Source organism: Zingiber officinale, chromosome 8B (assembly GCF_018446385.1).
Source record: "Zingiber officinale cultivar Zhangliang chromosome 8B, Zo_v1.1, whole genome shotgun sequence".
Taxonomy (NCBI): domain Eukaryota; kingdom Viridiplantae; phylum Streptophyta; class Magnoliopsida; order Zingiberales; family Zingiberaceae; genus Zingiber; species Zingiber officinale.
This window is the reverse complement of record NC_056001.1, coordinates 18,428,473-18,441,762: the sequence shown is the minus strand read 5'-3', so window position 1 is coordinate 18,441,762 and position 13,290 is coordinate 18,428,473. Positions and strand designations below refer to the sequence as shown.

At 37.6% G+C, this 13,290-nt stretch overlaps 1 pseudogene; it reads right to left on the bottom strand.

The window, feature by feature from the left end:
* Window positions 1-201: 201 nt before the first annotated feature.
* On the bottom strand, window positions 202-852 carry LOC122013566 (annotated as a pseudogene).
* Window positions 853-13,290: the final 12,438 nt, after the last annotated feature.

Below are 13,290 nucleotides of genomic sequence, written 5' to 3'. Positions count from 1 at the left end.
ATGTGAAAAAGGAGTGAGGCCATGGATTAACATCGATACAAGTTTTTGATAAACATGCTTTATTCTGCTAGCTCATCTTTACTTGTTTGTAGATCATATCTGTGTTGCTTTCCAATACATGTTCATTGCCTACGACCTAAATTTTTTCCCTTCTGATACAACAGTGACTAATCACAGTGCTCAAATTTTAAAAAAAAATTACTAATAAAGGAAACATGGGGTGGAAGGCAACCTGCTGGTTCCGTTTGTGGTTGTGGCTAATCACGATGGCGTAGTCACCGGAGACACGGACAAGCTAAGATCATTGTGATCGCCGACTTTGTGCTCGACATTGCAAACGGCGGCACCCTCGGGAATCGATAGGAGGGGGAGGACTTTTCCAAGCATGAGGTGGCATTGCGACCGCAGTTAACGTCCTGGGCGGTGTACATCTCCTCGGCGGAAATGAAGAGCTCCTTCTGTAACTTATAGCGGAAGGCGGGAGGTGACACGTGCAAGGGGTGCGCCCACAGCACGGGTCGTGGATGATCTCCCGTCTCCATCACCACGCCCTTGAGGTACCCGTTGCACCCCCCGTAGTCGAGGCTGCGGAACCTTGCCGGTCCCTTGCGGTGGCGGTCCGTTGCAGTTAACTGAGGCTGCTCCCTTCTTCTGGGCAGGGATTATGCGTCCCCTGTCGGCAGCGAGGCGGCTAAAATTGGCTGCTCCTTTCGATTAACCTTTCCACCTAGGTTATATTTTTAAGTCGAGTCAGACGGTGGGCAAACTGTATAGTGCCGAGTAGTGGACGGTCCACCCACCCTCAACCCAAAACTATAATTTACGTAGGGAGGTGAATCCAGAGGAGATCATAGCCAATTTTGACAGGATTCCGACCGTGATCCAACGTGCAAAATGCAAAAGGGATAGAAAAGGACTAGGGATTATGGACTAAAGGATTTAACCGCCGACCGAAGGGTGTATAGTCAAACGAGGGAATGGCTTGCTAAGTGTTTGCTTCCCGACCCATATTAGTATATTATATGTGTTGGGATCTTCACGTAAGGTGCAATCTGAGCATGGGCAGAATGATGGTATACCACCATTTTGGTGAAGTTGAGGCTAGGGTTAAACTCTATCTCTTTAAGACGAATTTGCCTCCACACGGTACTCACGGAACATGACAATTGTCTCCCAAAATATAATAACTTTATCTTGCGATAGCAGCACTATAAATCGCAAGACCTCCGAACCGAAGAAGCTTCTCGAACTCTCCAATGCAAGTATGAATGCAATACTTGCTTTGCTTAGAAGGAATTGAATAAGTGAAATGAGAGTGGGAGGGACATTATTTATACTTAATGAAGGGGTATAAGAACCTCTTGGTTCAATTAGATTTCATCCATCCATCTTGAATTGGATGATGTGGATAGCATCTTTTCCTAAGAGACATACTACCTCTTCATTAGATGTCACCTTTGGAAATCAATAAATGAGATTTAGCAATCTAAAGGGCACTTAAACCTTTCAAGTTGAATGATCAAGATTTGTCAATCTTGATCCAACGATTAACATTTAATTTCTCATTTATATTAAATTTCTAACAATCACCCACATAAATAAAAATTAATGCATGCATGTTATCATCTAAGGAGAGTTCAATCAAAAATTATTGCATCAAGAGAAGTAGCTTGTGGATTTGAACCTTCCTAGTAGAGTACCATCGAATTTACTAGGTTGCTTATTGAACATGAAGTCTTGAACTACTCAGCCGTTCCTGTAAACCAAGATAATGGTACCTACACGATAACTTCTCTCACTTCTTTATAGTTCTCACTGTTTTATCCATTTTGGCCATGGACAACATCTTGGATTCATAAGTATTTCATTTAAGCGGCCTGTTTTCATCATTATAAAGTGACCTCCTATAAAGAGTATCCTACCATACTCTACTTTTTCAAGTATAGGAGTCATTAAAAGTTTATAACTTAACCTTACTACATATCGTAGGTAGCATTTTTCCATCCTAGGAATGAGAGGGGAACTAGTCCAAGTGCTCACACGAACTTTCATAATTTCGTTGTCCCATTGAACCAAGATCTTGGGATCTCCAGTCAACAAGGTTGGGTTACCACTGTGAATGTTCTTGTTTATAGATTTTTAATCCCATTCTTCTTGATTTGACATAATCAATAGAGATAACTCCGTTAAAGATCAACTACCTAATGGTATTGTGTCGTCGACGAATATGTCGTGACTTACCATTATATAAACTATTTTGTGTCCTTGTAATTGTCGATTGATTATCACAATATATCATCACGACATGCATTGGTTTTTCCTAACATGGGATATCTTCTAAAAGGTTACGAAGTCATTCTGCTTCTTCTACGGCTGTATCTAAGGCTATAAACTCAGATTCCATAATTGATCAAGCTATGTAGGTTTGTTTCATGGATTTCCATGACACTGCTCCACCACTAATGGTAAATGCATATCCACTGATGGATTTAGAGTCTTTTGTATCAAACATCTAATTTACATCACAATAGCCTTCTAGTACCGCTGGATATCTCGTATAATGTAATCCATACTTTAAGCTATATCTTAAATATTTAAGAACTCTTATTAATGCCTTCCAATGGTCATCCTTTGGATTACTCGTAAATCTACTTAATTTGTTGATTGCATAGGCAATATCCGGACGTGTGCAGTTAGTGATATATATCAAACTACAAATTATCCTCGAATATTCCAATTGGGATACAGGTTCACCATGGTTCTTAGATAAGTGCAAGCTTAAGTCCATTGGTATTTTTACAGAGGAAAGATCATATACATTAAATTTCCTTAGAACTGTCTCTAATGTCTTATCGATCTTAATCTCGAGTATAACGTCTACTATACACATATCTTTCATATCAAAGATTTTGGTCAACATCTTCTTAATAGTCATGATTATATCATGATTACTACCCATGATGAGCATATCGTCTACATATAGACAGATAATAACAAATGAGTCAGGTGTGCCTTTGATATATATGCATTTATCACACTTATTTATTTTAAATCCATTTTACATCATAATTTTGTCAAATTTCTCATGACACTGTTTTGGTGCTTGTTTTAGCCCATATAGTGACTTCACGAGTCTACACACCTTATTTTCTTGTCTTGGAGCCACAAACCCTTTGGGTTGCTCTATATATATTTCTTCTTCTAATTCACCATTTAGAAAGGTTGTTTTCACATCCATTTAATGTATCTCAAGGTTATGTATTGCAGCAATAGCAATGAGTACTCGAATGAATGTGATCCTTGTTACTGGTGAATATGTATCAAAGAAGGCAAGGTCTTCCTTTTGTTTGAATCCTTTTGCCACTAGTTTTGCTTTGTATTTTTCAATAGTTCCATTAGCCTTATATTTCTTTGTTATGATCCATTTACATACTAAAGGCTTGATTCTAGGTAGAATATCCACCAATTCCCAAGTATGATTTTGCATGATGAAATGTATTTCACTATTGATGGCTTCTTTCCAAAAAGGAGCATCAAGACTTGATAAGGCTTCGCTTATTGTCCTTGGTGTTGGAGTGTATACTGAAAGCCTAAGCTTTTGTAAATATTTATTTTGAATAAAGAATCACATTTGGTCAAATTGTCTACATTTAGTTGTAGTTGTTCAATTAATTTATATTGTAGATAACATAGTATGTGGTGTTACATACAGAAGATGATGTTATCAGTACCTTATAAATTATAAACAGTAGCTCACGACCAAAATGGAAAGGAACAAACCATTGGAAGGTCATAGTGTAATTAGGAATTAGTTTATCTTGACTATATAATTACACTAGTACACTTAGAGTGTATTGAGTAGGACCATTTGAGGTTGTTCCTTTTATACTGACTTTATAAAGGAACAAATACCTCAGTTATTATGGAAGTGTGTGCTCTTAATCCTAATATAATAACAAGCACATATATTTAATATTTATTTCTTTAATTTATCAAAGGGTGAGATTTAGTTCGATAAATCAATAAGCTCGATAAGTTGGGAAATGATATTACTTATAGTGTGTGTTGTTGATTATAGAAGGAAACTGTGTCCTAGAGATACTAGGTTGATAATGTCCCTAAGAGGAGTTCATAAGGATTGTCATGTTAAACCCTGCAGGTGGACTTAGTCCGACATGATGATAAGGTTGAGTGGTACTACTCTTGGACTAAGATATTAATTAAATGAGTTGTCAGTAACTCACTTAATTAGTGGACATTCGATATCTTAAACACAGGGAGACTAACACACTCATAATAAGAAGGAGCCCAAAAATGTAATTTGGGATTGGTGCGGTAGTTCAATGATAGTTCTATAGTGGAATGAATTATTATTGATAAAATTAAGTTGTGTGTTCGGGGCGAACACGGGATGCTTAATTTTATCGGGAGATCAAAACCAATTCCTCCTCTCGGTCCCTATCGTAGCCTCTTATTTACAGAGTACTATACCCACCTTCAATACCCACCTAAAGGGGGCCGGCCAAGCTAGCTTGGGAATCAAGCTAGGGCCGACCTAAGCTTGGTTTATGGGTGGCCGGCCCTAGCTTGAACCCAAGCTAGAGAGGGCCGACCATAATTAAATTAAAAAGAATTTTAATTTTAATTTTAATTATGTGGAAGATATAATTTATTAAAGAGAATTAAAATTAAAATATCTCTCTTAAAAAGGATCTACAAAAGATTAAAGAAAGAGATTAGATCTCTTTCCTTATTTGTAGATTGGAGAGATATTTTATTTTCTCTTTAAAAATTATTCACATGTTGAAAAATTAAAATTATAAAAATTTCTTTTTATCAACCATGAAGGGATTTTTGAAGAGAAATTTTATTTTTAAAATTTCTGGAAACAAATTAGGAAGTTTTAATTTGTTGATTGAAACTTGTCTAATTTGCTTCTCTATGATGTGGCCCGCCAATATAAGTTTAATTGGGAAATTTTATTTTATTTTTCTCAATTAAATCATGTCAAGGAAATTAAGGAAATTTTATTGTAATTAAATTTCCTAATTTACCATGGCTAAGGAATATAAAAGAAAGGGTTGGGGTGCCTTCTTGAGTTACAACCTCTATTATTTTTCTCCCTCTCTTATTCCTTGGTGTGGCCGGCCAACCTCTCTTCCCCTCTTCTTCTTTGTGGTGGCCGAACCTTTCTCTTGGCTTGGAGCTCCTGTGGTGGCCGGATACTACTTGGAGAAGAAGAAGAAGGAGAGAAAGCTTGCATCCCTTGGAGCTTGGTTGGTATTTTTTCTTCTTCCTTGGTGAAGCTTTCTTGTTTTGGTCGAACCTAGCTAGGAGGAGAAGAAGGTGTTTGGTGGTTTCTCATCTCGGAAGATCGTTGCCCACACAACGTCCGAGGTTAGAAGAGGAATACGGTAGAAGATCAAGAGGTCTTTCTAAAAGGTATAACTAGTAATTTTTCTTTCCGCATCATACTAGTTATTTTTGGAAATAATACCAAATACAAGAGACTTACGATTCTAGGATTTCGAATATATTTTTCGATGTTGTGTTCTTTTGTTTTTTCTTTTCCTTGTGATTTGATTGTTCCTTTCGGTTAACCTAAAGTTCTTTTAGGAAATTAAATATTAGCTTTCCATAAAAGGTTTTGTCTAGTAGGTGGTGGTTGTTCCCATATCCAAGAAGGTCATGTGCCTCGCCACGTCAGTACTGGGAACCAATTATGAAAATTAATATTTAATGGAATTAATAACTTAAGGTGACTTGGGTCGAACGTGTTAAGTTCCGCAGGAGATCCAAGTCAAAATCTAAAAGAACAAATAGATTAAGTTTTGGATCAAACGTGTTAAGTTTCGCAGGCGATCCAAAATTTAATTTAAAAGAACACATGGTAGTTAGGAAAAGGTTCAAACCTTTGTACAAAATTTTTGTACAATGGAACCTCTAGGTTTTCCGAGTAGCAACCAACAATTGGTATCAGAGCTAGGGTTTTACCTCTGTGTATTTGGTATTAGTTTAATTATGCACATGTCATACATAATTTAGGCAGGATAATAGTAGGATGTGCTAACTTTGTGGATGCAGGATCCAACTATTATGGCTTATAGTTTTATGTGTGTGATTGGACCCTTGGACATGTCAAGGACATTTATATGTGTGTGCATGATTGTATTATAAAATACAGCAGGAGTTGTATTTAGTTTTATTAGGATTTTAATTTTGATCTAGAAACATGTACATTCATTTTATGGAATATAGGATCAAAAATGTAAAATTCTATTTTTGTCGCGATTCGAATCTTGCAAAGCGTGGAACCTTCTGAGGACCAGAGACGCAGCGGAACAAGGAGCAAGATGGATGCGACAGCTAGACCCGGTGGCGGTGGCCAAATATGGCAGCAGCTTGGGATGACAACACACGGAGGACAATTATAGATAAAAGTCATAATAGTTGAAAATTAGATTTTCTATTTATTGCTTTTATATTGTGCTGTGTATGCATGTTAGTATACATGTTTAGTAGGCTAGCATAGTTAAAATTCCTCATTTATAAATAACTAAGTGGGAGAGAGACTTTTAAGTAAAACCCATGGTCTCCATTACTGGTTTGTAAGTGATGCAAACAAGCTTGCGCGTTGGCTCTGAGTGCCTTCCTCCATATCGGATGAGCTTGTTTGTGGATCACTAGAACAAACTTCCATTTGGCATGACTATAGGAAGTTAATTAAGAGCGTGTGATCTTCCCCATCGGAAGGGGCACAATCTTATTAATAGACTTAGCGTCAAGTAATGGTATACACTTAGGCACAACTAATAGTATTCTCCCCATCGGAGTCACTGCTATTATTTGTGTGACCAAAGGATACCAACTATTAATTTTATTTGTCAAAAAGTTAGGTTGACAAGATAATAAAATTAATGGGTTAAAACCCTCCTTTTACAAATGTTGAATTTGTATACGTCCACACTATCGTGGCATACAAAATTCACGGTGGTTTGAGGTGTTGGTTAATTTAAAATAGTATTGTTTGAGGAATCAATATTATTCTAAATTTAGAGTTCTGACCAAAAGTTATTTGTGATTCTTAGGATGACTTTCAACCCACTGTCCATCATACTTCAACAGAATAGACTTACTGGACCTAATTACATAGATTGGAAAAGGAACCTGGACATTGTTCTTACTGCTGAAAGCTATAAATTTGTACTGACTGAGCCTTGCCCTGAAGCACCTACTGGTGAATCTACCCAAGAAGAGATTGAATATCATAGGAAATGGATAAAAGCAGATGAGATGATGCGGTGTTACATTTTGGCTTCAATGTCAAATGTATTGCAACATCAGCATCAAGATTTACCAACAGCCTATGATATTATGAACAATCTCAAGGAACTCTTTGGTCATCAGGATGGGGCTTCTAGACAAGAAGCCATGAGAAAGATAATGACAGCCACCATGCAAGAGGGTACTCCTGTGAGGGATCATATCCTAAAGATGATAGCTTATCTGAACGAGATACAGATCCTTGGAGGAGAAATTGATGGGGAAACCCAGATCGATATGATCCTCCAAACACTACCTAGAAGTTTTGAGCAATTCCGCCTGAATTACAATATGAACAAAAGGGTATATTCATTGGCGGAACTACTGACAGAACTTCAGGCAGCAGAAGGTTTGTTTCGTCACAATTCTCATATTCACTATGATGAAAATGGTTCTACTTCTAAACCGAAAGGAAAGAAGAAGAAGAAACAAGTTGGTTCAGCAAAGAAAGTGAATAAATCTCAGAGTACAGGACCTAAAGATGGAATGAAGAAGCCGAAGGTCAAGTGCTTCATCTGCAAGCAGTCAGGGCATTGGAAGGCGGTCTGTCCTCGTAGGAGTCAGAACAACAAAGGTATATCTCATGCTCTAGTTGTTGAAACATGTTTAGCGGTGTTATCTACCAGCACCTGGTGTGTAGATACGGGAGCCACTGATCATGTCTGCAATTCCTTGCAGGGGTTCCAGGAAACCCGACGACTATCTGAAGGAGAGATTACCGTCTACATGGGCAATGCTACTAAGGTGGCAGCTGTTACAGTGGGAGACGTCTACTTATCTTTTAGTAGAAATAAAAATTTGGTTTTAAGAAATTATCTTTATGTACCCAGTTTTAGAAAGAATTTAATTTCAGTTTCTAAACTATTTTTAGATGGATATTCAGTTTCCTTTAGTAACGATGTAGTTATTAAGAGAAATAAAGTGATTATCTGTTCTGGTGCATTAGTTGACAATTTATATACTTTAAATCCAATTTCTCCCATAAAGCAAAACATGGAAATTTATAACTCATCTTCTAACTCAAATAAGAGAAAAGAACCTTCAGAAATGAACCAAGCATATCTTTGGCATCTAAGGCTTGGTCATATTAACTTAAGTAGGATTCAGAGGCTTATAGCCGATGGACTTTTGGGTTCATTAGAGTTGAAAAATTTTCCAACTTGTGAATCTTGCTTGGAAGGTAAAATGACCAAAAGGCCTTTCAAGGCCAAGGGGTATAGAGCCAAAGAAGTGTTAAAATTGGTTCACTCTGATTTGTGTGGTCCTATGTCTGTCCAGGCAAGAGGAGGTTTTGAATATTTTATCTCTTTCATAGACGATTATTCAAGATATGGATACATTTACCTAATGCGCCGCAAGTCCGAGTGCTTTGATAAGTTCAAAGAGTACAAGGCTGATGTGGAGAAACGACTAGGTAAAAGTATCAAGACACTACGGTCTGATCGTGGTGGCGAATACCTCTTAGGAGAGTTTAGGAATTACTTATCAGAGGCCGGGATTCAATCCCAACTGTCCGCACCTGGTACACCCCAACATAATGGTGTGGCAGAATGAAGGAATAGGACTCTTATGGAGATGGTTAGATCGATGATGAGTTATTCGGAATTACCAAATTCGTTTTGGGGATACGCTCTGGAAACGGCAGTGTACATTCTGAACTTAGTACCTTCTAAATCAGTTTCTTCTACTCCCACAGAATTATGGAATGGGCGAAAACCCAGTCTAAGACATATTCGGATTTGGGGTAGTCCAGCACATGTGCTGAAACCATATGCTGATAAGTTAGAATCTCGTATAGAAGTTCGCGTGTTTGTGGGATATCCCAAAGGAACGAAAGGAGGTTTATTTTATAGTCCTAAAGACCAGAAGGTCATTGTTAGCACCAATGCCCAGTTTTTAGAAGAAGACTATATAATGTATCACAAGCCCAGTAGTAAAGTTGTTTTAGAAGCACTAAGAGAGGACACGTCTACTTTAGTACCAACAGTACAAGATAAAGTACCACAAGAGACTGCAGCATGTATCACACATGATACACAACCACAGACAGTGCCTCGTCGTAGTGGGAGGGTTGTAAGGCAACCTGAAAGATTCATGTTTTTGGGAGAGCCTTCGGACTTGATCCCGGGTAAACATGAACCTGATCCCCGGACATATGACGAAGCACTCCAAGATATAGATGCAGCATCTTGGCAAAAGGCGATGAATTCTGAAATAGAGTCTATGTACTCTAATAAAGTCTGGGAGCTTGTAGAACCACCTGATGGTGTAAAAGCCGTTGGATGCAAGTGGATCTACAAAAGGAAAAGAGGGACAGACGGGAAGGTAGAAACCTTCAAAGCTAGGCTTGTTGCGAAAGGGTACACTCAGAAAGAGGGAATCGATTATGAGGAAACCTTTTCACCGGTAGTCATGCTTAAGTCTATCCGGATACTCTTATCCATTGCTGCTCATATGGATTATGATATTTGGCAAATGGATGTCAAGACAGTTTTCCTTAATGGAAGTCTTGAAGAGAACATCCATATAAAGCAACCAGAAGAGTTCATTGAAAAAGGCAAAGAGCATCTAGTGTGCAAGCTCAATCGGTCCATTTATGGACTGAAGCAAGCTTCAAGATCTTGGAACATCCGGTTTAATGAAGTAATCCAGTCATATGGATTTATTCAGAGTCCGGATGAGTCTTGTGTATACAAGAAGTGTAACGGAAACGTGGTGGTATTTCTTGTACTATACGTAGATGATATTTTGTTAATTGGCAACAATGTCAAGGTATTATCAGACGTAAGGGTATGGTTGTCCAAACAATTTGATATGAAGGACTTAGGAGATTGTGCACACATTCTTGGGATCAAAGTTATAAGGGATCGTAAGAAAAGAATGTTGTGTCTCTCCCAAGCTTCATATATAGATACAGTTCTTGCTCATTTTAGCATGCAGGATTCCAAGAAAGGTTTCTTACCTTTTAGGCATGGAATAGCTCTATCTAAAGAGATGTCTCCAAAGACATCAAAAGAGATAAAAGACATGAAAGCAGTTCCTTATGCTTCGGCTGTAGGAAGCCTTATGTATGCAATGCTATGTACGAGACCTGATATTTGTTTTGCCGTGGGCATGGTCAGCAGATATCAGAGTAACCCTGGACAAGGACATTGGACTGCGGTAAATCATATATTAAAGTACCTGAGAAGGACTAGAGATTATATGCTAGTTTACCAAGCAGACGATTTGCTCCCTGTGGGTTACACGGATTCAGATTTCCAATCAGATAAGGACAACAGTAAGTCTACATCAAGCTATGTGTTTACTTTAGGAGGTGGAGCCATTTCATGGAGGAGTGTTAAGCAGAAATGCGTTTCGGACTCAACCATGGAAGTTGAGTATGTAGCAACCTCTGAGGCAGCTAAAGAAGCAGTATGGCTCAGGAACTTTCTAATGGACTTAGATGTGATTCCTGGTTTGCCCAAAATCATCACAATTTATTGTGATAATAGCGGTGCAGTTGCAAACTCAAAGGAACCACGAGCTCATAAGGCAAGTAAACATATAGAGCGCAAGTACCACCTGATACGAGATATCGTGAAGCGAGGAGAAGTTGTCATCGCCAAGATTGCATCAGCGGATAACCTGGCAGATCCTTTCACTAAGGCCCTTCCGGCGAAAGCTTTCGATCGGCATGTGGAGGGAATGGGAATCAGATGTATGGTAGACTATATGGCAGCTTAGTCATTAGTATAAGTGGGAGATTGTTGGAGTGTATACTGAAAGCCTAAGCTTTTGTAAACATTTATTTTGAATAAAGAATCACATTTGGTCAAATTGTCTACATTTAGTTGTAGTTGTTCAATTAATTTATATTGTAGATAACATAGTATGTGGTGCTACATACAGAAGATGATGTTATCAGTACCTTATATATTATAAACAGTAGCTCACGACCAAAATGGAAAGGAACAAACCATTGGAAGGTCATAGTGTAATTAGGAATTAGTTTATCTTGACTATATAATTACACTAGTACACTTAGAGTGTATTGAGTAGGACCATTTGAGGTTGTTCCTTTTATACTGACTTTATAAAGAAACAAATACCTCAATTATTATGGAAGTGTGTGCTCTTAATCCTAATATAATAACAAGCACATATATTTAATATTTATTTCTTTAATTTATCAAAGGGTGAGATTTAGTTCGATAAATCAATAAGCTCGATAAGTTGGGAAATGATATTACTTATAGTGTGTGTTGTTGATTATAGAAGGAAACTATGTTCTAGAGATACTAGGTTGATAATGTCCCCAAGAGGAGCTCATAAGAATTGTCATGTTAAACCCTGCAGGTGGACTTAGTCCGACATGATGATAAGGTTGAGTGGTACTACTCTTGGACTAAGATATTAATTAAATGAGTTGTCAGTAACTCACTTAATTAGTGGACATTCGATATCTTAAACACAGGAAGACTAACACAATCATAATAAGAAGGAGCCCAAAAATGTAATTTAGGATTGGTGCGGTAGTTCAATGATAGTTCTCTAGTGGAATGAATTATTATTGATAAAATTAAGTTGTGTGTTCGGGGCGAACACGGGATGCTTAATTTTATCGGGAGACCAAAACCAATTCCTCCTCTCGGTCCCTATCGTAGCCTCTTATTTATAGAGTACTATACCCACCTATACCCACCTTCTATACCCACCTAAAGGGGGCCAGCCAAGCTAGCTTGGGAATCAAGCTAGGGTCGGCCTAAGCTTGGTTTATGGGTGGCCGGCCCTAGCTTGAACCCAAGCTAGAGAGGGCCGGCCATAATTAAATTAAAAAAAAATTAATTTTAATTTTTATTATGTGGAAGATATAATTTATTAAAGAGAATTAAAATTAAAATATCTCTCTTAAAAAGGATCTACAAAAGATTAAAGAAAGAGATTAGATCTCTTTCCTTATTTGTAGATTGGAGAGATATTTTATTTTCTCTTTAAAAATTATTCACATGTTGAAAAATTAAAATTATAGAAATTTCTCTTTATCAACCATGAAGGGATTTTTGAAGAGAAATTTTATTTTTAAAATTTCCGCAAACAAATTAGGAAGTTTTAATTTGTTGATTGAAACTTGTCTAATTTGCTTCTCTATGATGTGGCCCGCCAATATAAGTTTAATTGAGAAATTTTATTTTATTTTTCTCAATTAAATCATGTCAAGGAAATTAAGGAAATTTTATTGTAATTAAATTTCCTAATTTACCAAGGCTAAGGAATATAAAAGAAAGGGTTAGGGTGCCTTCTTGAGTTACAACCTCTATTATTTTTCTCCCTCTCTTATTCCTTGGTGTGGACGGCCAACCTCTCTTCCCCTCTTCTTCTTTGTGGTGGCCGAACCTTTCTCTTGGCTTGGAGCTCTTGTGGTGGCCGGATACTACTTGGAGAAGAAGAAGAAGAAGGAGAGAAAGCTTGCATCCCTTGGAGCTTGGTTGGTATTTTTTCTTCTTCCTTGGTGAAGCTTTCTTGTTTTGGCCGAACCTAGCTAGGAGGAGAAGAAGGTGTTTGGTGGTTTCTCATCTCGGAAGATCGTTGCCCACACAACGTCCGAGGTTAGAAGAGGAATACGGTAGAAGATCAAGAGGTCTTTCTAAAAGGTATAACTAGTAATTTTTCTTTCCGCATCATACTAGTTATTTTTGGAAATAATACCAAATACAAGAGGCTTACGATTCTAGGATTTCGAATATGTTTTTTATGTTGTGTTCTTTTGTTTTTTCTTTTCCTTATGATTTGATTGTTCCTTTCGGTTAATCTAAAGTTATTTTAGGAAATTAAATATTAGCTTTCCATAAAAGGTTTTGTCTAGTCGGTGGTGGTTGTTCCCATATCCAAGAAGGTCATGTGCCTCGCCACGTCAGTACTGGGAACCAATTATGGAAATTAATATTTAATGGAATTAATAACTTAAGGTGACTTGGGTCGAACGTG